At 46.3% G+C, this 21183-nt stretch overlaps 1 protein-coding gene across 2 annotated transcripts in view; it reads left to right on the top strand.

Annotated features, from left to right (window-relative positions):
• The first annotated feature begins 1394 nt into the window (after window positions 1-1394).
• The window catches only part of AMOT (angiomotin), a 58349-nt gene continuing 38560 nt past the window's right edge, over window positions 1395-21183 (top strand). The window contains exon 1 of one of the 2 annotated variants that reach the window (XM_068409011.1): window positions 1395-1560. The gene's annotated coding sequence lies outside the window, so the exon portion shown is untranslated. Of the gene's footprint in view, window positions 1561-12929; window positions 13775-21183 lie in introns of those variants that run through there. The other variant, XM_068409012.1, reaches the window with a different exon arrangement.

Here is a 21183-nt window from a genome sequence, read left to right as displayed (position 1 = left end):
CAACACAGCAAACTTTGTACAGCAAGGCCAGAGAGATACTCAGCTTTATGGGTTGTATAGAAAAATGGATGAAACATCTCAACATGAGACTGCAAGAGCTGTACACTTGATTACCAGCTGATTACTTGAGTGGCAGAGTTTCCAGATCTTTTTTTGAAGCTTTGCCTATTAATATTTTTCAGCATCTGGCTATTGCAGTGATAAAATATTCTTGAGGCACCTAAAGGTTAAATTTTACATCCTCTGGAGTCCCACCAGTCTTCCTAGATTATTTTTGCATGTGTTCTGACAACTTTTTTGACATGAATCTTTGACAGTTCTGCTTTTACATTTTTATTGCTTTTGTGAGACTGTTTTTTGGGCAAGGGATGTTGCTAGTCAGAAACATTGTGGAAGACATTGAAAACAAAGCTGTTGCAGAAAGCTCATGATGTGATGAAGGTAATACATTTAGCATGTAAGTGGGCTGATAATAAGAGCCAAGTGAAATAAAAAGTGAAGAGCTTAAATCGTTATGGCTGAGCTTATAAAAAATTTCAACATGAAAGTCTTCAAATTTGTTGTCAACAAAATAAGCTCCTCTTAGGCTGAAATATGTGAGCTCTTATAGTGGTGTCTCCTTGCATAATTTACAATCTACTGTTAACTACAGGAGGTAGAGAAAGCATTTCCATGTTGTAAAATGTGTAATCAAGGGTACTCAGAAAAGTTACTCTAGTAAAAATGGCAGTTACCCCCTAGCACTGGTGACTTGGTGGCTACATGCAGGGATATCAGCCCTGATGGGGCAGAGGGGGCCCAGGACATCCTTAATATGTGCAGATATGGCTGGCTAGGAGGCCAGCTGTGGCAAACGTACCTTCGCAACTGCTAAAACGTCAAAACTTTTTGCGATGGCTCTGGACGGCTCTGCTTTTCGGAGGGATGGGGCCTCCGGTGGGCAGCGGCCATTTTGTGAGTGCTGCCATGACGGTGGGGAAGGCCTCCCCCTCTCTTGGAGGGAAGGGTGAACGCCTCTGTCCCCTCTTTTTCTGTGCGTTCCCCTTGACGCCTGCCTTCGTGGTGTGCCTCGCAGCACAGATGGTGTTTCATGGAGGGCTTTTTGCGCTTTTAGCCCGCAGATGCCTGCGTGTCCTCGGCCTGCTGGAGAGGAGCTGCCTCCATGGGGCACCTGCCTGGACCACCTCTTCTCCATCGGCCAAGGCCATGGAAACCCAAAGGATCTCCCGGAGGCAGCTCCCTTCCGAGCCGGGGCGGCGCAGCGAGGGCGGTGCTCCCGCTCAGCGGCCGGGCGGTGAGGCCAGGCGAGGCGGGCCGGCAGCTCCCGCCGGCGGGCGGGGCGGGAGCACTACACTTCCCGGCCGCCTTTGCAGGCGCTGGCCCGGCGAGGGATGCCGGGTGCGGTAGTTGCAGCCGCCTGGTGAAAGTTAATAACTGAATCTGGGGTAGGCACTTCCCAGAGCTCCTCGGTGTCTCTCATTGCCATGCCGGCTTTGTCACCTCGGAGAGAAGAGGAGCAAGATGGATGAGCGGGCGGCCGCTGGGGCAGGCGCCCGCGAGGTGAGGAGCGGGTGCGGAGCGGGGGGGTGGCTCGGGCCGCCGCTGCGAGGCCGGCTGCGGGAGGGGAGCGCGGCTGGCTGCTGCCCCGCCGCCCCCACCGCGACGAGGAGGGGGCCGCGGCCGCCCCGCCCGGCCGGGATGCCGGGCTCGGGGGCAGGTGCAGCGGGGAGCGGCGCTGGGGCTGCCCCGCCGGAGGGGCTGCTGAGGCGGGGGCGCGCCGCGCCGGCTCCCGCCTAACGGCCGCCGTGGCCCCGGCCCTCCCCTCGGCGCCCCGAGGTACCAGCCTGAGGTAAATGCGGCCCTCCCCCCGCGCTGCCCTCTCCTCGCACGGCCCCGCGGCTCCCCCGAGGCGGGGGTGCTCCCTCAGGGGCTGCCGTGTCCCTGCGCTGCCCGCACGGAGACCATCTCCCTCCTCGGGCGAGGTGGGCGGGTGCGGGGCAGTTCTGTGGCTCAGCCCGCAAACCCCGCGGCCACGTCCAGTATTTGGGGGTCACTGCAGGCACCCCCGGTGTTCTCGGGGGAGCCTCGTCACATGGGCAAGCGGCGAGGCGAGGAGAAAGCCGTGAGGGCTTGTAATGGGGACTGTTAGATGTGTGTTGTAGGACAGAGGATTCAGTGAGAAGGAGAGAGCAGAGCCCTCCTGTCCCTTCCTGGGTCTATTTTCAAGTCCAAGTAATGCAAGGGGATGTTTTGCTACCTGCAGTGCTGCAGAGGAGGTCCAGAGCTCCTGACATAGCTGCAAGAGATGGTGCCTGCTCTGCCCTCCTCTTCCCTCCAGAGTCCCTGTCCTTGTCAGCCCCAAACACCCACAGGAGCTGATCCGCATCTGCCCAAACTCTGAATTAAGCAGAAGTGACTCCAAATCTTCCTGCTTTGATCTCTGAGAGAACAAAATGTGAGCTGAGGGTGATAATCCACAAAGCTTTGGGTTTGCATCCTTGCCTGGTAGAGAGTGGGGATCCCACCAGCCTCTTGAGGCTCTGGGTTTAGCCGTCCCCGCTACTACTTCATGGTCTGCCCTCAGGTTGAAAGATGATGTATTTCATTAGGAGACTGATTGAGGTAGGCCCATAAATACTCACGGTGAGATTTACCACATGGTCAAAGCAGAAGCACAAATGCTGTCTGTCTCTGTTCCAGGGTACTTTTTGAGGAAGGTGAGGGCTGGAAGGCCAAATCTTTAGGGTGGAGGAACTGTGGTGGACACGGGAACGTGGGTGACCTTAAACACCCACTGCTTTTGCTTGATGCTGTAAATAGCCAAGAGCTGACTGAATCGCCAGCATGCGGTAGGACAGCTCAGCACCTCCATAGTGCAGGCTCGTGGGGGGCTGTTCTGACTTCTCACAACATTCAGGCCCAGGCTCTAGCCCTTGGCATCCTTGCCTGGAATCTCCCATTGTGAGACGCGTAAAGAAGATCCCCATTCAATTTTCAGGTTAAACTTTTCTGTCTTGCCTCTGATAAATGATCCTCAATTCAGCCCTAATGCAGTGTAAAATAGTAAATCCCATTTTAGTTCACTTTTCATTTTTATTCCACTTTTCAATGATAATTTTTCATTAAGCATCTAATCCTGTCCTAGCATTTCTCATCAGTAAGGCTCAAGGTGCTTTACAAAAGAGGTAAAAACATGATTATTCCAATTATCCTTATTAAGGCTTAGGTTTTGGGCAGCTTCTGCAGATAATATAGGTCATAAATAATTAAGAGTACAACCTAATTAAAAGAAATCCCCAGTCATAAACCGAAGTGCCACACTGAAGAAGCCAGTCCTCAAAGGCACAGCCTTGTAACCTAATCTCCCTGATCAGAACAGTATCCCATTAAGCTGCAAATCTTCACTCTCCTGACCTGTCTGCCCCACCAGCAGGTACTTCCACATGCCTGTGCAGGACCCAAGGGAGGGAGAGGGTCGGGGAGTTGCAGTGACCAAAAGCAGTCTGGAGAGTGTTCTCCTATTGAAGTCCCCTATCTTGTCATTTGAATAAAGGTCTCGTGTTCGGCGGCTTACCAAAATGTACAGCCTGAACTGAGCAAGGTTAGGCGGAGAACTAATTTAGGTTTTTAGCAGAAATAGTTATTGGAAATTAGAAGCATTGCTCCAGCTAGAGTCCAGAAGATACAAAGAAGGTTGTGGCCTGGATCCGGTTCGTCTACGACCTAAATAGAATTCTGACCCCGAAACTTGCTCTGAACACCTTGTCAAATTTCATCAAAGTAGGATGTGAGCTTTCATGTTTGGGAATTTAGGCTCTAGATTGCTTGTGCTAAACTGGGTCTGTGTATCCCGACCTGCATGTCCCCACTGGAAGCTGATCATCTCAGGACCACTGTTTATCTGTGTAATTCAGCAGTAGGGCTACATGGATGCAATCCTTGTTCTCATTCCAAATACCTGCTCTCACGTATTACTTACTCTGTGGGAATGTTTTTGCTCCAATTTGTGGTTACGCCGTGTTCAGCAATGACCTAATTGCCATGTTCTCATTAGGCAGAGAAATTTCTGAGTTTGGCTTTATAGTTCACCTTCTCAGTAAGTAAATCATTGCTCTGTAACACTATCTACCATCAGTACTGTCACTTGAGCCCAATATTTTATGAGGGATCATAAGGCTGATGAAGGCACTTTGAAGCGTATCTACAAGAGCTTCTCACACGTTACCATTGTAAAGTCTAACTTAGCTCAGAGCAAGTGTAGACCATCTTGTTGATGAAAATGCCTGAACTGGATGACCCATGGCAGCTTTCTTACCACTAAAGAAGCGGCACCTGTGTTAGTTTGGTGTTGGGTAGTTTCCTTGCAAGTTGGCGGTGTATGAGCAGCCACCAATAAGGCTGAAAAAGGCCAGCCTGCCTTTCTGCCTGTCTCGTGATGGGGCTTAATCTTGGCCAGGGAATGCTGGTGTAATTTTCAAATGTAACTCAAAGGGATGTTGATTGCAAGTTACATTAAAATGAGTCCCTGAGTCCCTCAGGGTCTTGGAGAGACCTATATCTTGATCTATATCTGTGCTGTAATTTCTTCATTTGTATTGTGTTAAACTGTAATTCAGTCTTATATGCTGGAAACTTTGCCTAGTAAGGCATGACTGGAGCTCCGAGTAATGCTGGTGGTACTGGAAATGTACTACAAATGACAGAAGGGAACCTCCAGCAATAAGGAAGCAGGGAGTGCAGACATTTTGAGCAGCAGAAAGAGGGAGAGTGAGAACAGAAAAAAAGAGGGGAGGGACAAGGGAAGGAAAAATATAAAAGAAAAAGGAGGAAGAAAACTAAAACACCCCTGTTGGAGGTGATGATCGGTTCGGTGTGGGTGAGGCTTTGCAATTGAACCAAGTTTCCCTAAGAACATTCTCATATGCCACTTACGGGAGGGAGGAGAAGGGAAGAGGGTTCCTGGAGAAGTGCATATCCACACAATGAAGCCTTTGGTTTCTTCCCTTGCACATTTGTAGAGCGCTCACGTCTTTCCCTTACCCCAGGAGACATTCCCATTTCCTTTCATTTACCAGTGTTTGGAAGGCGGAAGGAGATGAGGCACTGTTGGGTTCCCTTATTAACTTAATCTGTGGGAAGCCCTACATAAATCATTGAATTTCCTAGTCTTGATAGAACGAGATATTTGTACAGTGAACTCAAACAGAAGATGGAGGTTCCTGCACAGGGAGGCTTTGACGCTGTTCCAGTCCTGTGCCTGTGACTCTTACGCGTGCATTTCTTTGAAGTCTGAAGCTGAGGAGTCTGCATTAATGATCAAGGGACAGAGCTGAATACGGAATTTGTATGGTACGAAGGTAAAGGTGTGGGTATGAATGTGGGAAGAGAATATTTAAGAGCAGTCTGGCATGTATAGTTAATAATATTTCAAAAAAAGTAATCATGTTTGTTTCCTATAGTTACTCAAGTTCTCAAGGCTTTTAGCATCTTCTCATTCCCTGTACATCAGTGATCTCTTGCTGGGTCCTGTCATGTTCAAAATACTACTTCCTAGAAAAGTAGAAAACTTCAGGTTTGAAACCTTCTGTCCTTCTGTACAATGGGAAACTTGCTCTGATCCCTTAGGCAGGAATCTCTGTTCCTCATGCAGTGTTTTATGATGCTGTGCTCGGCATTTGGCTGTCCCTCCGTCCCACTCGGCCAAGTGTCGGTGATCCCTGAATGCTTAAAAAGTTCCTTGGGACTCTCTGCAGATGTGAAGCTCTTCAGAAGTTGAGGTTTGTCGGGAGCAGAATGCATTAGAACTATTATTTCTGATTTTGACTTATAACTATGTTAAAACTCACTGATTTTTACCACTGTGTTTGTTCCTTTTAGGGCTCTTAGCTGTTTCTCTAATTCAGGAGCTGTGCTTCCCATTTTTTTACTTCATGAAGTAAAACAGTCAAAGTGAAACGCTATGTATCTTGCTACACTGAATATATAGATATCTACTGATTGAAATAGTGAAATAGACCCTGGGTTTCAATTTCTGATCCACTATTTTAACTTTTTCCAGAACTCCACCCTAATTGCTGCTCTTTCTTGATTGAGCAGCACATCAGTTCCTGGGGGGTTACCAAAATACAGATTTTTCTGAAGAAGCAAAGGTCAGATTTTCAAGATTCAGCTTATACGTAGGGACCTTATGAAGCAGATCCTGAACTGGTATTTATGTCCTACCAGATGCGGAGCTGCTTTCAAAATACTGGCCCTGGGTACCAGGGGATTTGCAGTCTTGCTCTGGGTGTCGCCCACATGATGGAGGGGTATAGACCTACCCCAGGGCTTTGGGAGCACTGGGTATCACTGGTGTCGCTCACGCTCCCACATCGTTTAATTCAGCCGTGGCTGCACACTCCACCTGCTATGAGGGTTGACTGTGCCCCTCAAGTGGAAAAAACTGGAGACCCCAGGCCTCTCTCCGTGAATAACTGGGACCCCTTTCTCCAACCTAACATTGCTGCTGTAAACTGAATCTCTTCAGCATCCCAAACACTGTGAAGTCAGAAGATTTTTAAACATTGGATTTCTTTATGTATTTAATACCATAGCATAAATGAATATTTATGAAGGTGTCTGAGGTCTTTGGATCAGGTATGTCATATGAAGCTCTGATCCAAAGCCCACTGTAGCCCAGCAGAAAAACCCCATCTCTGACGTTGTTATCCCCTCTTACCCCCAGGGAATTAAAAAGACAAAATATTTTAAGCAGTTCAACATGTACTGAGCTTTAGTTTGTTAGCTAAGAAAGAGTGTAATGTCTTTCCAGGACTATGTTCAAAACTAAAGGACAAAAAGCTACCTTGAGAAATGGCCATTGGGAAGCAGACCGGCAAAAGCCAAGAAACTTGAGCCCTTTGCTGATGAATACTCTGTCCTTAATTCACATTGTCTCTTTTGTTTCCCACACTTTCATGAGCTGCACATGGATTCAATTTGCCAGTCTTTAACCCTTCTTACTGATGCCTGATCCGTGCATAGTTTGGAAACTGGGACAGCTGTCACTTAGGTACTTGGCTTTGGTTTTGTTGTTTTTTTTGCTCCTGATCTGTTTGTCCCTGTGCAGTCTCTGGCTCAGATGCGGTCAAGTAACCCACGAGGGGTGCGGACAGGGCTTGGGTGCTTGCTGGGGAGAGGGAGTCAAAGGTTTTCCAGCTTCCTGGCGAAGGGTGTAACAGAGACAGGGCTGGAAGCAGGTTTGCTTTGATTAAAACACAGCAGCATTTCCACTGTGACTACCGTAGGGGAAGACGTTGGTGCTACGCTAGGACTTTTTTAAGAAGAGCTGTTTTTCTTGGCGTAGCTCTAAAACTGATGGAAAGTCAGGGTGGAGCCAAGGGATTTGGCATCATGGGAACTTCTCACACCAGCTTGTCTTTGTGCTACAGCACAGCAGAAGTGCCTTCTGCAGAGAGAAGCATTAAACATCAGATGTCTATGTGCAACAGTGGAATTTATTCCAGTGAATGATGATTGCCCAGAGTAAATACACTTCTTAGTAATGACCGTGTTGTTTCCAAAGATGTAACTAGCTCCTAGAGTTGCTGTTTGCTACATTGATATGGATCTAATTAATCATCCATTTAAAACAAAAATGGCATTCCATGTCAAAACTATAATGCATTTTCATTCCTCATTTTTCCTCGAGATAACTATTGAACGACGATCACCAGCAGAGAGTGCTGGTGCTCTTCCAGGATGCGGCAGCATCTTCTGAAATTGATTGTAAAGCCAAATCAGACTTTGTTCCATAATTCTATTTTTAGTTTTTCATTTTGGTGAAAATGGAATGTTAATCAATTATCTGTAACTTGATAATCTTGCTGTCTCTGATTATCAGTCTTTTTGTAGCTTACTACAGGAGAAAGATCATTTTTAGCAGCACAACTATGTGCTCAAAAAATTATAATTGCCACTTTTTGAAGCAATTATTTAACAGAATGTCATATATTTTGTTCCAATGCATTTGACCTTTTTTTGTACATAACATTATTTCTCCTTTCATTTCTCTTCTTTAATTTCATGTTCAAAACAATCTGTTTACTGTTCAGTACAGCTTCTATGTAGTAGGGGAAGATGGCCCTGCTCCTACAACTAGTAGAGCTCTAGCATTTATATGGAGCTCATTGTTTCACTGCGACCATACTTTGAACCTTCCCAGGCAATGGAAGGTTGCTTCCAGCTAAAGATTACTTTTGGTTGGGCCTCTTTCATTTCTCAGTTCTGAGTCTGCTTCCAACATCAATATTAAAAACAAGTTGCAAAAGCTTTAAATCAAAAATCCCCCCCTCTCCCCCGTCCCCATGGTATTTATCAATACAGTTGCACCTTAGAAGTCCTGGAGCCTGTGAAGAGGTTGGGCTTTTTGGTTTCAAATCGGCTGTGGTTTTCCCCTCTTAATCTTTATGGTCATTGAAATAGCAGGATTATCAAATCTGTTTTTTGCTGCAGAACCTGCTGTACGCCTCACTCTCTTGTGATTTCATACATTCTTTAGTCATCGAGAGCAAACAAAGACTGTGCTGAAGTGCAGGTTGCTCTTACAGTTCACTCTGATCCAAATCCATTGAAGTTAAGGGAATCTTTTAATTCATTTCAGCAGATTTTGAAGAGACGTCTTTTTGTAAAGAGGCACGAGAGGCAAGAGTGCAGAGAAACAAGGGAGATGGTCAACTTCTGTACGTCAGGGTTGTTAATGTACAATAGACACCAGTTAAAGGCTTACAGGGCCTTCTTTGGGAGAAGAACAGTGTCTCGTAAGGAAATCCCTTTGTCCAGGCTAACCCTGCTGTCCTCATTTTGCCAAAACTACATTTAAATCTAGGGGACTGGGGTGTGAACGCGTTTAGAGCAAAGCTGAAACATTTATTTTTCCATAGTTGGCAGTTGTTTATCACTGTTCTGGTTCCACAGCTTTCTTCCAAAATTCTGGATAAAAAGGGGCCAAGGTTCAGCAGTTAGAATAATTCTCTTTACAGGTGGTACCTGATCAATCAACTCATGGGTGACACATCGCTGCTGACCTCTAGATTGTATTTCACTGGGGTAAGCTGTTCCATTTCTTCCCCTTCCTGACCCAAGGAACCATGCTGAACTTGAGTTACACTCCATTAGAGCTGCCATCCAGACAGATATACTTTTAAAACTCTTCACACGCAGTAGCATACAAAACCTCAGATGAGCAGGAGCCACGTTACAGTGTAAATCGCAATATAGACAGGACGTGAAGTTGGCTACGCAAAAGTCTCTGTAGCAATTACTTCCCTTCCAGAAGTTGTGTGGTCATTAAAGTTGTATTATGTAGAAGTGGTAGAATAATAACCTCGTGTAGAAAGACACAGCAATTAGTGAAGGACAGAGGAATACATAGTGCATAACTGTTCCTGCTCTTGTGTTTTGAAAAGTAGAATTTTTCTAGTGATTCCGAGCATGTCAGGTTTCATGGTAGTAATTTCTGGTGGTGTTGGTCTGTGAATGCCTGACATCACCATCTGTTGGTGAAAGATAACTGGTTTTACATACAATTCATGCCTCAGTCTCATGTCTTTCAGATTGATTTTGTTTCTCTTCAGAAATCGTAGCTGGTCTCCAGCCATACCCAATGGCAGGACCTGAGGGAGCCTTTCAGGGTTTGTTACAGCTCAGGGCTGGATATAGCAGCAACATCAAATCCTCTAAATACAACTTAAAAATGGCCATGACCACCCTGAAGGCCCTGGGTGCTGATCTGTCAAGCTATTTGGCTTCTATGGCAAGAAAGATAAAGTAATCTCCCTTATCAGAATTACCTATTCCTTGCTCCTGCTCACCTAGTAAACTTGGCCTCGTCTCCTCCTCTTACTCTTCTTTTACTATGGCTTGCATTATTGTTTGTGTACTGTAGGGCCATTATTTCACCCAACAGCGTATTTACAGACTAGACAGAGAACCCCCCGCTTTGGTGGTGGTAGGGATGTCCTGTCCGGTCCCAAGAGCTAAATGGCACTTCTGAGCACTGTTAACAATTTATTTTTATGTGCAAGAAGGAAAGCTCTGCTAAACTGGCCCGAGATCAGAGGTCCATGGAAATTAATTTACACCCCTCTCAGCTGCACTGAATGGACGCAGGGCTGAGCGGTGATTTCTCTCTGTACGTGAGGGATAATATCAGCAGCTTCCTGAGCTCCAGCTGCTGTGGACAAAGGACGGCGGAGCTACAGCGATTCCTGGAGGGAGGAACTTTAAGATGGAGGAATTTTAAAGAATGTGAAGGACAACCTCTTAAAAAATTGTAGGTGGAGCAATTCCAGGTCATCCAAACACTTCGTAAGCCCGAGATTTATTTTCCTGCCTTGAACTAGTTGCCGTTGTGGCATTTATCTTTTGTGCTTTTTAACACATCTACTGTGACCTTTGTATGATTGCATAAATTGGCCCGAGTACGCTGGAACAGTTATTAGGAACCCCTTTCTTGTGTTGTTTCCTGAATTCCCACATTGTGGCGTGATGTGTGTATGGAAACTGCTCGCTTCCTCCACTGGCAGCCGTTCAGATGTGTGCTGGAGCTCCTGAGGACGGGGCTGGGCGGGGAGCTGGGTGAAGGGAGGATGCAGGGGGAGAATATTTTAAGGAAGAGAATGCGGATTTCATGCATCTTTGTTCTTTTCCAGTTCCCATAAAGCTGTTCTCTCCAGTTGTGTGGGTTAAACACGAGCAGCCCTAGTGCTCTGTGGAATAAACAGCGGCAGATGAGTTGAGGTTAATCTGCCTCGGGCCAGGCTAGCTGCTTTTCAGGGTCTGCATTAAGCAATATTTTACTTTCCTGATGACTCTACCTTCTCTCTTTACTCCTCACTATTTTCTTTTAGCGTGTGGGAGGGAGACAGGATGTGTGTGGAAGCATAGTTTATAACTCTCTAACTCGCTGTAGCTATGTATTTCCCTTACAACTCCACCCCACAGCATCTAGCCAATATGTGCCTCATTAGCTTGTTCTGCCTTGTCTTTTTTTTGCGTTTGCAAACCGTAAGGTTATGGGATGTTAATGAACTGTTTACATGTGTTTCTACATTTGTTCCACTGAACAAATGTCAGTTACAAGGGGAAAAAAAAGATGTTTATATATGCTGCATTTGGGATTTCTGAAATGTGACTTCCTGCATTTTTTCCCAGATCTTTCTTTTCCATGTTAAGAGTTGGGAATGTTGGAAAGGATTCGTTTGCTTAGAGCAATTAAAAGGTAAATGGCTGAATTATGTTCTCTCACTCGAAGAGCCCTACTGAACTCCAGCAGGCCAAGTTTCACAGTGCAAGGATTTGACATGTGGCCAGTTTTTGCACATTTAATACTTTTGGAAACTGGTGTCATTTTATGGCCAAACCTTACCAACCTGGGATTATTTGCGTGTTCAGGCCTTAGTGTGTTAAATCAGCTGTGGACACACCGTAACAGCATCTCTCACTTCTTGTTTTGCTCTTTCTTGAAATTACAAGTTAGTGAACAGGAGGGAGGTGACTGGTAGAAGGTGTCACTCTGAGATAGTCCTCTGCATTCGCGGGCAGGACTGACCTCACGGGGAGGATTCGAGTGCATTGCATGCAGAAGCCAGAGGAGGAGGTGGATTGTGAGGAAGGCAAGGTGCCATTGTTTGTACACAAATACGTCCCTAACGAAGGACCAGTTTGTTATCTCACGCCTTGTTTAGACTGGGCGTTTGTCCTGATTACAGGCACCAGGCTAGAAGTTAAGGTTGCTTTTTACCCCTTTTTAGAAGAAGAGCTTTGCCTCTCTGGTACAGAGGTTGGTACCACTGTGGAGATGACTGCGTTATTGCCATTACCAGGTGCTGGTAGATCTTCCAAAACAGGGAGACTGGCTTAAGCCTTTCTTTTTATCAACATTTTGGGATCCTTTGACTGGCTGCTGTTGAATGGGGAGATATGCACAAAGGTGATATGTTCATGTTTTTCTTTAAAGGTTGTTACATGTTTAAAGCCAAACTGAAGTCTCTTCCATCTCCTCTTTCTGCAGCAGCCGTTAGATCCAGCGGTGTCAGGGTAGCAGAGATCGGTGGGTGCTTGCTGTTACGATAGACTGAGCCTTGGAAGACTACACGATACGTATTTTAGTTTGAAGCAGAACATTACATGCAGGAAGCTCCTCTAATATCGTGCTTATACGCAGTTAGTCATGATCAGTTCTTGCCACGCTTTCAATTATTTTCAGCATTTGGCCAGCAAAAAGCGGGTGAGTCAGATCCTTGGCTGGTGTGCGTTGGTATAAACCCATTAAACTCCACTGACGGAGCAGAATGGTTTTGAGACCTTGGGGCTAACTCCTGTGAACGCTTCTGCGGGTGATGAAGTGACTAGTCACACGCAGTCCCTACGGCCCCCCGGCGCTGAGCGGGGCTGGCTGGGGCACGTCGGGCTCACACACGGTAACGGGTGGCACGGCCGGAGCTCCCCGGTGCCTCGGCCGAGGTGCGGCCGGGCAGTCCGGCGGGATGCGCTGCCAGGCCGAGCCGTGCCTGCGCGCCGCCCGGAGCTCCGCCGCCGCCCGAGGGCCTGCGCTGCCACAGCGGCCGCCCGGAGCTCGCTCCCGCGGGGCAGCGGCGGGGGCCACCGCCGGCGGCTCTGCGGAGGCGCCGCTCCCGCGGGGCGCGGCGAGCGCTGCTCTCCCGGGACGGCACCGGCTGCCCCGCCGCCGCCCCGCACACAATAGCGGCCGGGGCAGCCCCGCGCCGCCGCCGCCGGCGGAGCGATGGGCGGTGCCGGGGCGGGGGCGGTGCCGCCGGGGCGGGGGCGGTCCCGGGCGGGGGCGGGGGCGGTGCGGCGCTTCCTGCCCGCCCCGGCCCAGCGCCGTCCCGCGGGGCCGCCGCGCCGCACAGCCAGGCGGAAGGAGGCGGAGGAGGGAGCGGAGCTGCCCGGGCCGGCCCTGCCCGCCGCTGTGTGCAGGCCGCTGCGAGCCCGTGCCGGGGGGAGCCTGTGCGGGGGACGCTGCCGCCCCAGCCCCGCGCCCGGCCCCGCGGCTCCGCCGTGCTCGCCTCGCCCCGCAGCGCACAGGTAACCGCGGAGAAGGAGGCGCGGAGCGGCGCGGAGCAGAGCAGCCTCCCCCCGCCGCGATGCTGCGGGCCGCCCTTCCCTGCCGGGCCCGCGGGCGCTGCCGCTGACAGCGGAGCCTGCGCCGGGCCGCCTCCACCGGGACGCGGAGTTTCCCTTCTTTTTGTTTATTCTGCCGTTCTTGAGGTACCGCTATCCTCCTTCCGGGGGTGCGGGCAGGTCCTGTCTGACCTGTTGGATTTTTATCCGTCTATCTCGATTGCCTGTCTGAAAGTATATTTATTTTTAATAAAAGAAAAAGTCGATCCACAAACTCAGTTCATATCGTATTCCCCTTTCTGTGGAGTCCGGTTTATTTCTGCAGTTAAAAAAGTTTACTGCCCCCCTCTCCGGTTTTATTGACACTGAGGATGAAGAAGGATTTGCAAGTGAAAGCGCCTTGAAATACATCATCTTTTGGAGAGAGCTCTGCAGCTCGCCTGTTGAGTCTCGAATTCCACCCTTTGCCCCTGCTGAATCCACTGTTCTGCCCTTTACTCTCTGGGGTAAAAAACCAAACAACAACAACAAAAACCCGAGGAGAAAAAAAATACCTTTGGCAGCAGGGAAGCTTTGTGTGACTGACCCAACGAGCTACAAGTGTCCAGTTTCTGAAAAGAAGAAAACCCTTTTGTCTTCAGCAGATCAGTAGGTAAGAGACGTGCTCATGGCGCAAGGGACTCTGCATTCATTCTTGCAGCCTGAACCTGGGAGTTAGACTGGCTCTCTTCTCTGTCAGCTTTTGCCCATCACTTTTCTCTCCTGTAAAGATTACTCTTCATCTTGCAAAATTCTTGCAAAAAAAAAATATGCCCATGCACCCGTTTCACCCCTGGCAGTAAATAGCCAAAATTAATAGTGATGTGCTTGTGTGTAATCGGGTGAAGTACAATTCTGTGGAAGTCGCTGAAGCGGTTTTGTGTCAGGCTGTGTTTGAAAGCAGCCGCGTTTCTTGTGGTGCTCTTTTGAGAAAATAATCGCAGTCATTGTGCTTGTAATCCACGTGTCAAGGTTGTCTTTGCTCGTCATGCTTCGCAGAGAAGCATGTATGTGCGTTTACGTATGCGTGTGTGCAGGCAGGACTTCCACAATTAGTTGAGACTTCTTGTGTCACGCTGGAATTTGTTTTACATTAAGTGCTTTACTACTGTGTCACAAGGTGTGAAAGTGTTGAACCCGTAATTAACGTGCCTTAACAGATTATTGAACATGGCTGGGAACACGCTTGGCACTGTACAGTGTGAGCGTGAGGATGTTGTCTTTGTTTTGAGATTTTTTCTGAACTAAGACTGAAAACGCAGCAGGGACGTGTGCATGTAATAACTGGAGGGAGGCCCAGGCTCTGCGCAGGGAAACGTATTTCGTAGCGTACTCCTTTCTCTAGGGGCCGAGTGCTGAGTGTGTGCTGGTTTACAAGTGATAATACCGCTGTGAATTTCCAGTTTTCCTTCTCCCCAGCTCTGTCCCCACATCCCCACTTCCCACAGCCAGAGTTTCATTGCTCCCAGTCCTTTGTGCAAGGGAACGACCTGTGGAATTCTGTGTGGCTGGGAGTAGGACTCCTCTTTGCAGGGAGGATTATATTGTTCCCTGTGGAAACACACGGCGGCCCCCAGCAGGAGGATCTGGCTGTTCACGGGGTGAAACCAGCCTTGACATCGTGCTCTTCCCCACTGCGTGGGTTTTTCCTGTAGATGATACAGGAAATGCTAAATATTGGTCTGTTGTGGTCCCTCTTCCTCTTTCTTTTTTTGACTCTTCCTCACTCCTGGAGGGTTTTCTATGGGGAAAGAAAGTGGAAAAGGTGTCCTGTTCTTCGCTTAGAGGGGGGGCAGCAAGTCAGTGTGCTCAGAGCTGATGGACCCTCGGAGATCTGAGGGTGCCTCAGTCTCTGCTGAGGTGCAACAGCCAGCGGGGCACCTTGCAAGTGGACTGGAGTGGGTGTCTGACCAGGATCCATCCTGGGGGAGAGGCCACAGCATAGCTTTTGGCTGCTGTCCCACTTTTTTCTGCTACCCTTGACTTTTTCTGGGGACTGAGCCTTTCTGCCAAATCAGGGTGGGAACACAAGAACCATCTTCTCGAGCTTGCCCTACAGCCTTGTGCTGCTCCTGTGTGAGTGGTGGGCAGCAGCATGTCGGTTTTTCAGGGCTGATACAAAAACATGAACCCTACCATCAAGACCGTGACCCTGTTAAATCTTTGGGTCAGACTTTCACCAGGGTTACCTCACTGACTGCTCCTCCTAGGAGTAGGGTCGTGAGCTGACCCTGGAAAAATTTATCCCATAGTTGAAGTTGCAGGTTCATCTGGGGCACTAGGTCTCCCTCTCTTTTTCTCCAGGATACTTAATTGCAGCATAACCCCTGTCCTTAAAACATTCCTGGGAGCCACAAACACAACACACAGTGATTTATTTCTGCTCTAGCACTTTCTTGAGGAAAGGCTAGGATTTCCAGGAGAAGGGAAAGAGACACCTGGTCTTCCCCCAAGCTTGTTGTCTTCCTGATTCTGGAGATGTTCTGCAGGCAGCACTGCCTGTCCTGTGAGGAGGCAGAAAGGAAGCTGGGCAGTGCGGAGTAGGCAGAATGGGCTGTATAGTGGGACACGGGATTGCAGTGGTGCTGGCGCCTCGTAATTTTGGTGGTGTTTGGTATGACACATATTTAAATTGTGATGGCTGGTTAATGTACTGATAGCATGGTTCATCGTTCTACCTATTTATGGTGACACGTGACATCAGATTGTGCCATAAACATGGGAGAATCAAAGCGTTGCTCTTTCCTGAAGCATGCTTGAGCGACTTTGCGCTGATGTGTGCTTTGTAGCACAGAATACCACGGCTGACCCACAAGGTTTTCATATGCCTGTAATACAAATGTATAAAAATTCTCTGTAGTCTGTAATACAGCTCAAAGGGCAGCTGATTTAGACGTGCTTGAGTGTTAAGGTCAGGAGATCACATTCCACAGGTTACAGATGGACGTGCTTGAAGAGGGTATAGCATAAATATTTGATTCATATAGAAGGGATTGGTGCAAATCCTTTTGTCCCTTCTCCAAAGATTTTTCTGTAGGCAAAGCACCATTAGGAGAAAAAAACCCACCAAACAACAGAAAACTTAAAACTTCTTTGTGCTAGAGGAAGTAGGATGGTAACATAGTGTGTTATTGTTGAATCCCACTAAAATTCTTCTCATGGGATACACCACCTTCGAGAACAGCTAAGAGAACTAGTGTTTTTAAATGTAAAATGACTCATAATGCACGGGCTCTTCAAGTTGGGTTTAACATTGTATGCAAACATTGCCAGCTGGTGGGGATCCTTCTGGATAAATAAGAACTATATTTGTACAAGAAGGCTTGAATGATGTATTTCAGATGCATCCTGATTAGCATAAGCCATTCACTTTGCAAGAGAATAGCAAGAATCCTAGAAGTGGAGATAATTTAATAGTTCTCTTGTTCTCTTTATCCTGTCTTTCATCAGCAGACTGACCAGTCTTTTTGTTTATCTAGAAATAAGGTTGTGTTGCTTTACTGCCACGTTTTCCTAACCATGACAGTAAAATTGAGAATTTGCAACCCGCAAGTTCTCAAAACATAAATGCCTCTTCTATCCCTTCCTTTTGTCTCCAGTTGAGTGTAACGTGATTTTTTTTGGGGGGGGGCAAGGAGTGGTGGTGGTGTTTTTTTTGGTGGAGCAACTTGCACCATGTAACTCTGTATAGCGACCAGCACGATGATGTCTTGGCCCATGGCTAGGGCTCGTTGTTACTACAGTGCATAAACAGCTGAAGTAAAATTTCAGCTCGTTAAACACTTTATTTTCTTAACATGGAGCAAAATCTGATGTAGGTTTAGATTGTTACTATATTAATGTATATACAGAGATAAGTCTTTAATTCTAGAATTATCAACACTCCAAGTGTGTGCTAATGTATACGTACTTTTAGCTGTGAATGGATTTATCTGTTCATACCTCTCTTGGGGCAGAACTCTGCTTTACAGTTCTTGCCTCGTTCTTACTGACGGCTTTTAAAGAGCTGCAGAACTGTAACCCGATGGAAAGACAAAGCCCAATATAAGAAAGTTCTTACGTGTTGAGTCTGCATTAAACTAAAACCTGGCTCCAAACACCTGTAGATTACAGGATTCTCTGTTCAGTGCAGAATGTGGCGTGTATTAGGTTCTGTTCTGAATTAAAAAGAAAACTGTGACCTTGTTCTTGGCAGAAGGTTCTTGGATTATTAGATGTTCCCACGTTGGGGTGAAGTGTAAATGCTTTCAGAATAAAGTAAGACGCCTGTTTTCCCCCATCTAACTCTTGTTGCACATTCCCACAGTTCAAGGTATTTTTGGACGCTCACTTTTGAAGAAGTCTTCTCAAAGGTTTCCTAATTGAAGCAGCCTTATGGATTTTTTTTTTTTCTTCTTGCTATTGTGGACGATACAGTGGGAGCGGAATGTCCTTGGTTGCCAATGTTTGCTGCTAGGTATCCCCCTTCCATGGAGACCAAACGTTTATAATAGTGTGAGAACAGCCATTCTTGGTGATTGGCAGCAAGGTTGAAGGCTCTCTTTCTCCTCTTCTATCCACTGAAATACAAGAGAGGACTTGGATCTCTTGGTTCTTCACAGAAGTGTTCCAAATTGCCTATTGCTGGGGTTATAAAGTTTCAGGAAGCACTAGAGGATTTGCCAGAATTATTTAGTCCATTGTGTTGAATCTGGGCCACAACCAATTTCTGTAAGCTCGTTTTCTGCTTTCAGGAATTCTTTGCTTGCCTTACTTTCTGATGAGTAGTTACTTTCTAGATTAGACTTTCATCTACCTCTTGTGCCTGATCTTCTCTCTGTATGTGCCCCATATATGGCATCATCATATTGTAGGCTTTAAATCATTGTCTTTATGAAAGAACAGGCACATAAATGCCCTATGAGTCCAGTTTGGCTGCAGGAGCTTCTCCGTTGTTAAACCCTTTTAGACAGGAGCGAGTGTATTCCCAAACAGCTCTGGAATGCGGTGCCGGCCACAGGAAGAACTGCATGCTGCAGCCTCCACGCCACGGCCATACCTTCAGCTTTTGCAGAAGTATTTGGCTCATGCTTTGAACAGATCTGATGCTGAAATTGTATCCATGTGAAAATACTGTACTGTATGGAGAACTCTAAAGTCAGCAAATATCCAAATCTTGCACGTTACTTGGCTCTCCAGAGTAGCCTTGAAATGTAATCTTCAAGACAGAAAAAAATCATCTCAACAACTTTGGGGAATAATAATGTAAAGGAGCTCCTAGGAGCAATTCATTTTAAAATATGCAATATAATATTTGTCTTACTTGCCTACTATGCCTGTAAGTGAAAGGATTTTTTCAGGGTTGATGAAATTTGTGTTTACCTAGACCCTTAGATGTAATTTTTTAAGTAAGAATATATTTGAAACTTACCTGTGTATAAATGGCCGTTGAGGGCAAACCAGACATTTGATACAAGAGGGAGACTGGTGAATGAGGAATGAATAGGTGAGTGAATAGGAATAGGTGAATGGATAGGAACGGAAAAGAAAAAGTTGTGAACAAAACAAAACCTGAGAACAAAATAAAAAGGCCTGTGGAAACAGAGTTCTCGAAGCCTTAAAATCATGTCTGAGTAGAGTAGCGGTTATGTGAGGTGCTTAAGTGAAGGAAGAACATGTGTTGGAGTCTCCTGTAGCAACTGGGGATCATGAGCTGTGGTCATCCTTCATGATGGTTGTTTGATGTGTCACGCTTTGTTGGGAGCAGCTCCCGCATTGCTAGCTTAGCGCTGGAAAAGCGAGTGCTCTCTCCTCTAATAGCTGAATCGTCTCATATTTTGCTGGCACGCAGTCTGCATTCTTGGTCCTGCGGAAGGGGTTCAGAGATAAATACTGCCATTCATACTTGTTGCTTTTTTACTTTCTCATCCTCTCTCAGAATGACTGTTGTCTAGTTTGGTTGTGTCTAAGCTTAAAATAACCTTTTATTTTTTTACTTACTAACTACTTGAAAATATTTGGGAGTTTGGAGAGGTCTTTGGTCATTTTCCTTGATAACTACTGTTGTACCGAGTCAGGTTCATCAGTATTGGTTAGAATATAGAATTGAGACTTTGTTTAAAGCATAAACAAGTTCACTGATCTAATAAAATCATTTTTTAAAGCCTTGCTATTATTTGTATTAGCAAAGCACTTACAGTGTCTAATTGTAGACCAAGATGTTGTTGAGCAGTTCTCTTATGTGAATATCTATGAATTACGCCAATTTAAGTTTTTGTTTAATGCATTAATTAACATATGTAAGACCTTGTCTAAGAGTCGTATCACAGTAATGTTTGTTTGCTTTAAAATGCTTTGTGTCTCTACACAACTTGTTTTTTAAAAGAATTACTTAATCTCTTAGGATTATTTACTGTAACCCTCAAGGAAAGTAATTCCACATTTCCGTGACTTTGTTCGCTTCAGGGTTTGGTGGACTTTTCCTGCTGTTCTAATTTGGGTGGTTCTGTGGCCAGCTGAAACACATTTTATTGCTTCATACTGGGGCTAGCCTGTCTTGTTGTGGGGCTTGGGAGAAATGGGGTGGGAAAACATATCTTCCTAGTTTTCCCATTGTTTTTTTGAAAAGAAACAAAGCAGAAACTGCCTCCGTATTTCTGGAGACACAGAACATTAAAACAGGCTAAGGCAGCCTGTGGAGGGGCACAAGGAATTGGTAATGGGTATTTTACTGAAGTCATCACAACTGAATGCTGATATTCGTGTTAGGTAAAAACAAATTTGAAACACACCTTACTGCAGAATGATGAAGGTTGAAGAGACTGAGAGCAATTATGTAGTCTGTTCCCTTCTTCCTTTGGGTAAGATCAGGGAACCACAGAGAGCAGGCAGAAAAGAGTGCTCCAAAGTTACATCAAAAAAAAACAGCTTTTGCTGCCGCCAAGTTGGGATCGTGTGTGGAGCACTTGGATCTTGTTTAAAAAAAAGAAAAAGTAATAAAAAAATCTTAGCATCCATGGGGGAACAGTGGATTTAGCACCTGGCGAAAGACCCGTGCATTTCTGATTTGGGGATGTAGGGATGGCAAGAGGAGTTTTGTATGGAAGGCCACTGGCCCCATCCCATCTCCATGGCATCTCAGTGCTTAAGTGGCATAAGATCGTGGTGCTGACACAGTTGCTGACACTGCACCATCAAAATGCAAACATGCAGATTTCCTTCATTAGGGGAACGTCGTGTAGCTCTAACTTTTTGTTCCTGCAGCTGCTAGGGATACCTCGCAGAAGTATCTTCTCCAGCTGTAGAAAATACTCAGAAAGTTCCCCTGCCTTGTGCTTGCACAGGTTCTGAGATGCCTCCATCTTCGATCAAAACCATTGAGGCAGGATCTATGCTTAAAACTTCTGCTGCTCCAGTTAGAATGGAAAAATCTTTGTCGTAGTGATGAAGTTTATATTAACAAGGAAGAAGTTTTGCTGGAGTGGTTTACACAAGGTTTCCTAAGTAGTATACCTAAAAACAATTATTTCCTAGTGTAACTGCATCTGCTTTAGAGTGGTTGCTGGAATACTTACGTTTAAAGAAATCATTTCCCCGAGTGACATAGTTGTGGCAACAAAAACATAAACGTAGGCCGGGTCTTAGCCAACCAACGCTGTGCTAAAACGAACGTAGTAATATCTTCCTCTCGGTGTGGTGGTGAGACTTAATTAATCATCTTACAAGCAATTAAAGGTTTTTACAAGGTGCACATGAAAAACCCAAGTGGTTATGATAAAAGTGGTTTTGGTGGTGTTCTTTTCTAACATCCTTGCTTTCTAAAAATTTGGTGGTCTGGATCTTCTGTTGGGTTTTACTTAAAAAAAAATGCAGATCCATCGTTTCAACCCATGCTACCCCTTGAGATCACAAAATGGCCTTGCTTTGTGATCTTGGGTTGTCCCAGTACTGCAGTAGGTTTGAGCCACAGCATCTCAGAATGAGCGTTGCCAGCTCTGTTAGGCGGACGGACAACTGATAAGTTAACTGTATTTTAACTGTTTC

Source organism: Nyctibius grandis, chromosome 10, assembly GCF_013368605.1.
Source record: "Nyctibius grandis isolate bNycGra1 chromosome 10, bNycGra1.pri, whole genome shotgun sequence".
Lineage (NCBI taxonomy): Eukaryota > Metazoa > Chordata > Aves > Nyctibiiformes > Nyctibiidae > Nyctibius > Nyctibius grandis.
The sequence above is the reverse complement of the archived record's forward strand: the minus strand, read 5'-3'. Positions and strand labels throughout refer to the sequence as shown.